The sequence below is a fragment of the Eutrigla gurnardus genome, assembly GCF_963514095.1.
Source record: "Eutrigla gurnardus genome assembly, chromosome: 19".
NCBI classification, from domain to species: domain Eukaryota; kingdom Metazoa; phylum Chordata; class Actinopteri; order Perciformes; family Triglidae; genus Eutrigla; species Eutrigla gurnardus.
The window spans coordinates 21,088,763-21,098,654 of NC_139930.1; the positions used below are offsets into that span (position 1 = coordinate 21,088,763).

The 9,892-nt window shown below is 39.1% G+C and overlaps 1 protein-coding gene across 1 annotated transcript in view; it reads right to left on the reverse strand.

Moving 5' to 3' along the window:
• amacr (alpha-methylacyl-CoA racemase) overlaps positions 1 to 9,892 on the reverse strand; it is a 37,416-nt gene that overhangs the window by 12,207 nt on the left and 15,317 nt on the right. The window lies entirely within an intron of this gene.

Consider the following 9,892-nt stretch of genomic DNA (forward strand, 5'->3'; position numbering starts at 1 on the left):
CTAAGCATGTGACCATTTTAACATCAATGTGTGGCACATATATATTCACATTCATGCTCTGAAATGCAATCACCCAAAATATACTTGCATTTTTTTTTCTATGTGTCTATGTGTTCTTGAGCAACAAAACCCACAGAGAACTCAGACATCCATCAGAACATCCATCATTTCGAAAAGTGAAAACCCAGATTTGTATTTCCAGATTCATGTAGTGTAACTAGTTCCCCCTCAGGAAATGGCAGGGTTAGAAATGATGCATGACCTCTAGTTGATTTATTAAGTTGCATTGGAGTTGACCCTGCATTGCTGCAAACAAACCCTGGATTGTTGATGTAACTCTCTTGCACTGATCTAAAAGAAGTGAGTCCATAATGCATCACTGCTACCTCACAGTTAGATCCTGTTGTTGCATTCTTATCATGGATAAGTGGTGAAAATCACTGGTTAATAATCAAAATAAAACTGCTTTGGACCAAGATCAGATGTGTGACCTTGGGGCCGAGAGGAAGCAGGCCCAGCCTCAGGACCTGGGACGCCAGTCTGTCGCAGGGCGCCAGTCATCGCAGGGCGCCAGTCAACACTAAATCATAAAATTTATGAAATTGAAGACGGAAATCCTGAACTGGACCCTACTTGGCCGACTCCAACAGCTCCTCTCCTTTAAAATACTACATGCAAGTGTTACTTTGAAGAACATGAGTTGATATCTATCTTACATTGTCATGTGTTGTGTCTTCATTCAAGAAAACCCACCTTGGTGACCTTGGTAAGGAGCTCAGGATGTGCTCCGAAAAAGTCTACTGAACTTTGACGAATACGACGAAGATGCACCAGCATGTAAAAGGACTTAATTTTCCAAGTTTCTGCCGTACAAAAACACTTTTGTTGTCATGCAGACCTCTGGAAAAATTGGCATTCAAGGCAATACCAGCATGGTAAAGTGACATCATCAAATCACAGAACAAAATAAAGACCAAAACATTTTAAATCTACCACATATTATTGAGCTGTGCACAAACTGACCTGTCATACTGCACACAGGACAACCTTATCAGTCTTGTTATTTTTAGTATGACTATTACATCAGCGGATAACAACTTCAATATTGTGTGGTTATTGTTTGGAACAAAGACAAACAATTGCTCATACATAAATAAAGAGCAGGGCCTGGAACATATTTAATTAGAAAAGCAGACGCCGGACAACAATGCTGCCACCTGTTTCCAAGATGTTCTCGGGCCAAGTGAGACAAGGGTCATCAGGAGAAAATACCATTCAGTCAATGAACATGATGCTATAAATAACTAAGAATTCACCCAAATAGTAACCGACTCTCAGTACACAAGTGTGACACTTCAATACAGATCATTTCTAATAATTTCCCTCCTTTTATTTAAAAACAAGTGAATCTCCATAGAGCGTCATGGTGTCAGTATCGACCCCGTTAAACATCGCCTCCTGTGTTTGTTTCAGGGGTGCGGCCGTCCCCTCCAATGTTTCCTCTCTATATCGTCAGGCTGAGTGCTAAAACATTGGGAAGTGAGATAAACATACAAGTCGGGCCAAGGACATGATACATCCTGTACAGACCATCAGTGGTCTCAAAGTTGAACCGGGGTGTCGCGGAGCACAGAAACCCCCAAATATCCATTTTTAACTTTTTATGTGTTTTTTGAGACGTAGATTTTCACCCTGATGTCATTTCGCCCTGTGATCCTTCATTCACTTGGGATTACTTTGTCCCAAAAATAAATGCTGCTATTCACTTTGTGACGCTGGCGTCGTTATATATCAATCTGCTTGTCATATTCTTGGACCGTGCGTTGGAAATTACTCTCAGGCTGTTCGTGTAACGAAGATAAACAGTCCTTGTATGAACTCTGAGAGGTCGCCGATTATCGACCCCCCCACCTTTCTAACAGGAATCCTTCACATTTCACATCTTCCTTGGGAAATGTGCTTCCCCGCACTGTTGCGTGCTGCTTTTCTTCTTTTTTTTTTCACTGTTGTGGATTTTTCCCTGGAAAAGGGAGGGAAACCGCCCGCTGCCGTTTTGAAGGTCCATAGAGGCTGATTTAAAGATGTTTTGACTTTCACGCTGCAGATTTTTTCTCACAGTCCAAACACAAGAAGAAGTGCTTGTGATAATGTGTGAGAGGCTGTAAATCCCCACGTGCAACAGTGAGGAATGTTAGAAGGCGTCAGAACTAAAAATGCAGCCACAAGCAGCGATCCCAGGATTAGACTGTGATGAATCTAGACCTTTAACCTCTAATAATAATGCATCAGTCAATGCAACGGCCAATGAGGGTTAAAGTTAAAATGAGAGAGAATCGGACGCATGCAACTCACAGCTGAGCGTACACTGGGCACATCTTATCTGCATACAGGGGTGTTGTAACAGCAGCTTATGTTAGAGACATGTTGTTCCTAAATCCTCCCCCATGAGGAAATGATTCCTGCCTCCGCAGTGGCTCCCAGATCCTCGACTGTCCTGTGGGCTTAAATTAACAGGTTCAGCCCCTGCGAGAACCGAGCCAAACGTCTGTGTTTGTACATGACTCAACCTGAAGAGCAATAAGCCATCACATCATCAGAGAGCATTAAAACAAACAACCCAAAAAACATATGTGCTCAAAATGACGTGTTTTTTTTTGTTTTGCAATAATCAGATGGATTTTTCTGATAATTCATAGTTTCGAGGTTGAGTCCTGCAGCTCTCATGCGGCGGCGCTCTCTTCGGTCGATTGATGACCACGACTTTGTTTTTCCAAGCATGTTAACAACAGATCACTCATTCATCTCTCATGGTTATTATGGCGAGTATTATCGTCTTGTGTGTTTCGTGTGAATGTCCGTGTGAGAGAGATTTGATTTTTACAACCTCGGGCCAACATTTTTTTTCCAGACTGCTGTTACCTCGCATTATCTCCCCTTTGGATTAAAAAAAAAAACGTCAAAAATAATGACAGCAATGCCGACTAATATTTTCAAAGTAAAAAAGTTGCATGCATTTTTATGAAGTTAGAAAACATATTCTGCATTTTACAACATCAGCGGACACAACAGCAACAATGCCTATACATCTTAGCAGCAACAAGCCCTGATTCTCACTTTCCTGCCGAACACATGCAATCACCGCAACCATCCGTCCGGTCAGGTGACCCGGGAAGGAACAGGTTATCAGGAGCATATACTTCAGTGCCCTCGACCATAAATTGTTAAGATAATCTCTCAGCCAGTGTGAAGTGTACAGTCAGCAGCATGAACGCCGTCCGTTGAGGCACTAAAACATTTGTCAGTTAACAGTTAATTTAGTGGTGCCTTCCAGTCAAAGGTCTTTTATTGCTGAATAATAACAAACATAACCCCCCCCCCCCCCTCATTTCCACATGCTGCAGCACAAACATATGGCAAGCGGATGACACACTATGCTGATTCAGTGGGAGTAATCTTTTGCAGACTGTTTGGCTTGCTCTCTTTTAACCCCTGAGATGTAGCGTTGCATTTCATTTTCACACATTCTGTTTGATCTTATTGGGATGTGCATCATAAAAAAGTCTATGAAAAAAAGCATTCCTTTGTATCATATAAAAGTCAAAGTTCATGATTATATTTTAAGGGTATAAATCAGACACCTTAAATCAAATAAAGTGGTTTGAATAGATCATGTACAATGTCTTCAGACTGCAAAATGGATCACCGCTGTCTTTGTTATCTCAAACAATGGAAATTCATAGGGGCAACATCCTTTTAAAATGGAGTGCACTACTGATTACATTTTCCTGTTATGTTTCACAAGAACATGAAGAACGTTTAGACGGCTGTTTCTAGGACTGCCGGACCGTAGCCTATACAATGCAAACGGCGGGGGACAGGCGTGAGACAATGGATATAGCGCTTACGGCCTATTTATAAAAAGGTAGGACAGCAGATGAAAAGGCCTCGTGGTCGTGTCCCTCAGTGGGGTTGTCCTTTCAAGTTACAGTATATTTGTCTGTGTTTGAATTTCCAGCTGCATTATTTGCATCCTTACATCTAACACACGGGGGGAAGGAGTAATAATAATAATAATAATAATGCTCATTTACAAAGGAATGTGACCTTCAAGGCTGCATAAAGTGAGAGAGTAAACACTTCAAGGTGCCCTCAGTTGCTCTTTTCAATGGTCAGTGGTAAAAAAACATAAAAAATAAACAATTATTGACAAGATGTGTGTTTTACTTTATGAAACATAAACATACACTTAATGCCAAGAAAGGCCATAACGTTTTGTTCCTGTGTGATCATCACCAATGATGCCTACCAGAATAGAATCTTGATATTAATGGGCGATAGTAAAGAAAACATTTTAATATGACCGCTGTAATCATTCCGAATCATTCAACTCCTCTAAGCTAAGGTTCACTCTTGCTGCTCTCGCGGCGCCATTTTCATCCAAAAATCTCCCCAACAGATACACTGGGGAGCACAGAGGAGCGATTAGCAGAAATTTCACTAGGGACTTGATAGAGAACAAAATAGAGCTAAAAAAAAGAGTGAATATTGGGCTTACATCCATCAGGGGGTCAACATAACTAAATTAATGTTTCTCAGTTAGTAAACAGCAACAGTTTGCAAACAAGGATATCATATCAACTTAAAAAGAGACATTTTATTGCAGGTTTAAGGGGAACTTAATGTAAAGATAAAATGTAAAAAATGTATGTAATGTAAAAAAAAAAGAAGACCCGAGGGAGATATTAACCCCCGCTTCTTTTGTTGGAAGCCCAAGGACAAACCGGAGAACTCTTCAGTTCACAGACATAGTATTTATTCAGTTCACAGGGGAAGTATGGGCTCAGAATGAATGAGCTCCCACAGAATCTCAGTCAGAGCACGATGTACGGGTACTGGTCACATTTTACCTTCTTGGGCAGAGGTTGGACACGCAATCGAGTCTCACTGGTCAGTTATCTCTGATGTGAAAATACAGAAATGTAATAAAAAACATGTATGGGTGTCCTTCAACCGCGTATCTATTCTAGAAGACCTAACTGACCAATCAAAGAGGGCCTTGAAGATTTAACGGGTTCCTGCTTATCAGGTTTCAGAAAATTAAACCAAAATGAAACCACTATATATATATATATATATATATATATATATATATATATATATATATAAACAGTACACTGTAAAAAATCCCAAATTGACTCAACTTAAAATAATTTGTAACCTCGCTGCCTTAAAAATTTTGATTAAGGCTGACAAATTATTTAAGGTTATTTCAACTCACAACTAAATTTCTCCAACTTAAACCACCAAGTTCACATGACCTTTTGCTTTGTTCTGGGAACTTTCTTTTTTTAGTCAAATGACAAAAATGTTTTTGTTGCATCAACAACAGAACTCAAGTAATCCCTACTCACTTTGATTAAGGCAAAAAAATTATTTAAGGTAATTTCAATACACAACTACATTGAAATTACCTTAAATAATGTGTTAGCCTTAATCAAAATGTTAAGGCAGCGAGGTTACAAATTATTTTAAGTTGAGTCAACTTATTTTATTTTTTTACAACATGCATCATAAAGGTTTACTCTTAACTGCAGTGGTTGGGATTCAAATCAGACACAAAGCCTGTGGAGAAAATGCCATTTTATTAACTATTTTGTTTGAAAACAATCGGCTACCAAATGGAACATTAGATTAAAGTCACACTAATTAATTTCTGAAACTTAAATTCAGAAAACATTCATTTTAACCATCATGTTTAAAACATTTCAAACACTTTAAAACATCTTTTTAAATCATTAACATTTCTGTAGAAATGAGAAAAACATTGAAAGACTGTGTGTGTTTCTTATTTGTCAGTGTGTGTTGTGGGGATATTTGTGTACAGTTGTGTGTGTGTGTGTGTGTGTGTGTGTGTGCACGTGCGGAGTATGCTGGAGTTACAGGCACACACGCATAACTCCATAACACAAAGCTACACAAAAGCTTTGTATGAAACTGAACAAATAACGTGTTTGTTCCTATGTGTAAACAGGACACATGAATGTTCACATTCATTGTAATTCCTTGCAAATGGACCGGAAACAGGTATGGCTTAACTAATGCAGGAATAGAAATAACATGGTGGCTACTTTGTTGTGAGCATTACACAAAAGCTTTGTATGAAACTGAACAAATAACGTGTTTGTTCCTATATGTAAACAGGACACTTAAAACAGTTCCCAAATGTGAATTCCTTGCAAATATACCAGAAACGGGTATGTATTAACTAGTGCTATAGTAACAATGACATGGCGGCTGCTTTGTTGTGAAGAACATCTCTACACTCTGCACTGAAGCAATTTGTTGCACCGTCCATGAACCCGAGCAGAACAGGTGCTGCTCCCAATGTCCATGATCACCTTCTGAATGACCTCAAAGGTGTACTTCAGTCCCTTAGGATAATCGATGTTCAGGCAGTAAAGTAGTCCAATCAGCACCGCAAAGCCGTTTGGTACATCTCGCAACTCACGCAAAACAATGCGCTCCTCTAGGAATACTGCAACATCCACGATGTCCTTTGATTGGGCTGTCATCTCCGCATTTTGGTCGGTGGTGATCAGTAGGCCAACATCCACTCCTTTTATCACTGCCAGTGCCTCCACAGAGTCAGTGGCCTGAAGTATAGTAGAACACAGTGTTATACCCCTAGCATTCAAAGGGATTGTGTATAGTATAGTTCTGCAAAGTTCCCTCCCTCCGAATGTGTTTTGCTGTGGTCCATTTCTCTGACATTTGGGTCAGGGTAAGGATAGCCCACAACCAATAAACAAAACGCAGCCAGAGGGAGGGAACTACAGTTCTACACATTCTAGTGGGGCCTTAGTGATAACTGAAATTCATTCTTTTTTCATGAATTACACTTTCTTTTTAAGGTAACTATAATTATACTATATATTCTAACATCAAGTATATCACACATTAATTCATCATCATTAATTCTGGGTGAGTTTCAAACACACCTTGGAGAACTTGATCAAGTTCGAGGGATCCTCTTTCAAGAAAAATGGTAGTCCAAGAATTGCTGCAGATCTCTTGTTCTGGTTGGAGTTCTGCAACACCATCAAAAAAGGCATTTTGGCTTTAGGGCCATAGAAATAAAAATGTATACCAAAACACAAATGAGACCACATTGAGTTTACGCTTGTCGTATGAAATGTGCTTTATCAATAAATTGGACTTTGACTTCACTTACTTAAATGGACTCAAGCAGACTGCAGGAAAGTCTTGTGAGGACAGTGACAGGATGCTCAAACTCAACACCAATCTGTGGGGACTGGACACAACAAAACAACCAATCAGAAGTGATTATACTAATCTTTAAGTGTGCATGGCTCTGAAAACTTGCATTGCTCACAATGCAGTCGATAAGTCACAACGCTACTTCCATGAGCCACAGCATCTTGAGGTTGACTGTTTAATACTTAAGTAAATGATTCTTGAGAGCTACTTGTGTCTGGAAAGAGCAAACACAGTCACTGTAGATGCAAGGCAAGGGACAAGACCTGCTATAATGTCCGTTTTTCAACTTGTAGGGCCCTAGTTTCGTAGGGTGGCAGAGCCGGCGTAATGCAAGTTTCGACCCGCGCAGCCTTGCGCACGGTCAGTTTGGCAGTTTGGTGGATCGCCTGCGCCAAGATGGGTGTGGCGGCGCAGCAGGGGGAGGCGTCACAGATTCAGCTTGGGGTAGCGGAAGTTTCGTGGCAAAAAGCCTCGCCGAGACTGCGCTGAAAGCTCGCCAGCTCCAACCTGGTCTACTCTGGTCAACGTTACCCCGAGCCATAGCCTGTCTAATATATCTCTATTCAACGTTCTCTGAACGAGCTAAACTGGGGTAAGCTATTAAATATGCCATTTGAGTTAGCTAGCATAGCTTAAGACAGAGGAAAGACGGCCCCCCCTCTTAAAAGTTTAGTCAAACATTTGAAAACTTATATGGTAAAAAAAAATAAAATCATGAACTCACCTTCGACACTAACTTAAGTCCTCAGTCCCACCGGTTCAATTTCCAATGAAGTAAAATTCCCTGCTTTGGTCCAGCATGAGGCGAGGAAAATTAACAATGGCTGACTCGGGCAGTGGATGCATGCGATCATGCATGCACAGGTTGACATAGGGGACTGTGCAGGGGCAGTGTTCTGAGCATGTGCGAAACCAGTCAACTTATTGGACAAGTTGGCCAAGCCCATATTTCTGAGGTGACTGTACATTTCACACATTTAACATAAGTTGAGTGGATCAAAACCTAACATTTCTAGTTGTCTCAACTTTATGACAAAATTTAGTTGACCTGACTCCTAAAAAAAAGTTGAAGGAACTAAAAGCCAAAATCTTTTTTTACAGTCCCTATAGGGACTTGAAAGAGAACAAAATAGAGCTAAAAGAAGAGTGAATATTGGGCTTACATCCATCAGGGGGTCAACATAACTAAATTAATGTTTCTCAGTTAGTAAACAGCAACTGTTTGCAAACAAGGATATCATATCAACTTAAAAAGAGACATTTTATTGCAGGTTTAAGGGGAACTTAATGTAAAATAAAATGTAAAAAATGTATGTAATGTAAAAGAAAAAGAAGACCCGAGGGAGATATTAACCCCCGCTTCTTTTGTTGGAAGCCCAAGGACAAACCGGAGAACTCTTCAGTTCACAGACATAGTATTTATTCAGTTCACAGGTGAAGTATGGGCTCAGAATGATTTTTTTTATATATATATATATTTTTTTTTATATAAATATATATATTTATATATATATATATATATATATATATATATATATATATATATATATATATATATATATATATATATATATATATATTTTTGTTCTTAGAGCAGTGTGACAGTTAACCTGATAAGCAGGAACCCGTTGAATCTTCAAGGCCCTCTTTGATATATATATATATATATATATATATATATATATATATATATATATATATATATATACTGTATATACATAAGACGAGTTCAGTGAAACAGTACAAATCTAAAATGAACAAAGTAAACGCCAATTCTAACAGAGATGTCAGGAAAGGTTTCATTTCTTGTAGGATAAAACTATAAAAGAGGACAGTGGCTTTGAAAAAAAGTTTAACATCTCCAATTAATATCACATTTGGAAATGTTTAAAGGGAGAGAGCTCTCTTCAGTTTTATATAGACGGGAAAAGTGAACCTGCCCTTTAATGGATGTTGACTGTGGACATATGCCAGTGGGACAGGGTCGAGGTCAGCATGTCATGTGTCGTGAGCTTTCTGCATTCTGTACACGAACAAATGCAGAAGTTCAAGAGTCTCCAGATGAGTCAGTTATATTGTGATTGTGTAAAATAATAAACTAAGAGCTGCGTTTGTATTGCATTCACTGGTATATGTGTGATTAGGCTACTTAATGCCAAAAGTATATAGTTAAAAATAAAAAATGTGGTCATACAAATAATAATGATCCAATACTTTAATAGTGTAACACTCTACTGCCTAATGGGTACTTTAATAAAGTGAAATTTTGAATTTTTATCATTATTTTAATAGTGTGATAATTTAACTTAAGCAAATGATCAGAATAACTTCTTCCTCGTGCGTCACCTCGCGTGACCCTTCGACCGTAATGGTTCGATGGTGGAAAGCTTTTAATGTGAAGCAGAAACCGGAAGTGGTGGGTTTGTGTCGAGGAGGGAGGGGGCTTTGCTGTAGCTCCCAACGATGCATGTGTTTATAACATGGCTTATAAGGGGGTGAAGAACACCTGTTATTACTATACCTGCTGGGTAAATTATTAATAGGTAAGGTGACGATAGTAAAACAACAGGCACGTGCTGTTGTCTACTTTATAGCCTGGTTTACTTCTACTTTA